This window comes from Vicia villosa, linkage group LG2 (genome assembly GCF_029867415.1).
Source record: "Vicia villosa cultivar HV-30 ecotype Madison, WI linkage group LG2, Vvil1.0, whole genome shotgun sequence".
Classification (NCBI taxonomy): domain Eukaryota; kingdom Viridiplantae; phylum Streptophyta; class Magnoliopsida; order Fabales; family Fabaceae; genus Vicia; species Vicia villosa.
The window spans coordinates 163,140,520-163,143,118 of NC_081181.1; positions in this window are offsets into that span (position 1 = coordinate 163,140,520).

The window sequence follows — 2,599 nt, forward strand, 5'->3', positions numbered from 1 at the left end:
GAAATTATTTTTGTTCCACACGGATCAGTAACGGTAATCTCTTGAGCGTTGATAGCCATGAAATGAACGACAATGATTTGATTACGGGTGAGTTAAACATTTATTTACAAATTAAAAATCAAATTAAAATAGAGATTCCAATGTTCCCTCGAATTTTTGGAAAATCGACAGGATAGCTCATTTATTTACAAATAAAAAATATAATTAAAAAAGTGGTTCCAATGTTCCTTTTTTTTTTAAACTGACGAGTTTGAACACTTATTTAAAATAAAAAATATAATTAAAACAGATGTTAGAAAACCGACGTGGCGCACATGGGTTGGAATCATATCACTAGAATAACAATGATCAGCTATATTTTTGTCGTAACGTCTCTTTTAGATTATCAAGGAGGCTTTTGAGCTATTTAAACGTCTCGTTGTGATCTTCAAATATTGTTTCATAATCTTTTCCTATTTTCAGTGTCTCATTACCAACTCTCTGTTTCTTGTTTCCTTGTTTCAAAATCCTATTGTGTCAAAAATGGATGCAAATCAGTTGTTCGTTATCAATGAGAAGTATGTAGATTTTAATGATTTCGATTATTTTGAACTAAGAAAAGCTGTTAAAAACAAAGGTTGAATGTTTACTTTCAAATTCTTCATGGCCCTATATACACTAATTTCGTTAAAGAGTTCTCGATGAATGCCTCCGTTGTGCCAGATGGTCATGATGAAGTCGTTCAGTCCTATATCAATGACTCTCATTTCTTCATTACTCCATCACTGATTGCTATGACAATTTAACTGTCAAGAGACAGATAGTTATATTAAACACTATCAAAACAACAATGTCTACTCAACCTAACTTCACATAATTTATGCCAAACAAAATAACCTCTTCAGTCCTGCTTCTCTACTCCCTATTGTAAAATTTTGATTTTAAATTATAATGGCAAACCTCTGTCCAAGAGAGAAAGACCTGAAAATTCTTACTTGGTATGACAAGCATCTCTTGTTATTCCTCACCTACAATAGCAGAGTTAATCATTCTCTGACCATTTTCAACTTCTTGAAGGAAGTGATAAAGACTTCTCAGGAGAAAATGACTTTCCTCATACCTAATGGAAGAGTTCTTTCTGAATTTTTTCATGTGTTAGGGATAGTTAAGGGTAATGTTGAAGTTTAGTGGACTGAGAAGTTTGAATTTGTTGAGTAATTTTCTTTGTAGTGTTGTTTTCTATTTATTATTTATCAATAAAATATTTATTTTTTATATTATTTCCTATTCTTGTTTATTAATAACAAAGTTCTAAATGCATAAACGGGAATTCAAAGCGATGTTCTTATAGATATATTTGTTCGGTTCTCAAGAAAATCGAGATAATAGGTTTATTAATTTTTTTATGGATAAATAAAGGCACTAACTTATAGTTGTGTTTCCTCGGTTTTATATAACACCGACCTAACATGTTGTTTATCTTATTAAAAAAATAAAACATTGCACTCCCAAGACACATCCTCTCGGTTTTTAGCATGTTAGAGATGAAAGGTTTGTCATTAAAAATATTATTCATTGTAGTGATAGTGACATATTCTAGGTTTTTGGCATGAATCTTCATCTTTTAAGATACTTTTAGTGACAGTTTATGGACTATAGTGATGAATTTTGGGTTTTTGACACGAATCTTCATCTTCTAATATACTTTTAATGAAATTTTTTGAAATTTAGTGATGGATTATGGGTTTTGGACATGAATCTTCATCTTCTAAGATACTTTTTATGAATTTTTCTAGGCTTTAGTGACATATTCTAAATTTTTTGACATGAATCTTCATCTTCTAAGATACTTTTAGTGAGAGTTTTTGAGCTTTAGTGATGGACTCTGAGTTTTGTCATGAATCTTAATCTTCTTAAATAGTTTTAGTGACGGTTTCTGCATTTTAGTGAAGGATTCTAGATTTTGTCATGAATCTTCATCTTTAAGATAGTTTTAATGACTACTTATGTGTTCTAGTGACTGTTTCTGAATTTTTTTCATGAATCTTTATCTTAGATAGCTTTAGTGACAGTTTCTAACTCTTATTGACGATCAGTCTTCCACATGGCATGCCATGTCAGCTTCCGTTAATGAAAGTTAACAGGAGGGAGTAAATTTATGGGTGAAAAATATTAGGAGGACCTTTGTTTAAAGAATTTTTTTGAAGAACTAAAATTGAATTATGATATATTTAGGGTTAAATAAGTTTTTGGTCCCTATAAATATTGCAGTTTTTATTTTTAGTCCCTCCCTGCCTTTAGGCAACGGTTTTTACAAAAAAACTGTTGGCAAAACTAGCTAAAACCGTTGCCAAAATTCAGGAGGGACTAAAAATGAAATTGTAATATTTATAGGGACCAAAAACTTATTTAACTCATATATTTATAAGAACCTCTGACATATTTAACCTTAAAAAAATATGTAAAATTAAAAGTTAAGAGTTACAACCCGATGTGAAAATTGAGATATTTTCCTTTTGTTTAACCTTCAATTAGGGGTGTTAAAAATAAAACCGGCCCAATACAAAACCGTAAAATCGAGTCGAACCAAATCAAAACCGCAAAAAACCGCATTTCGTTC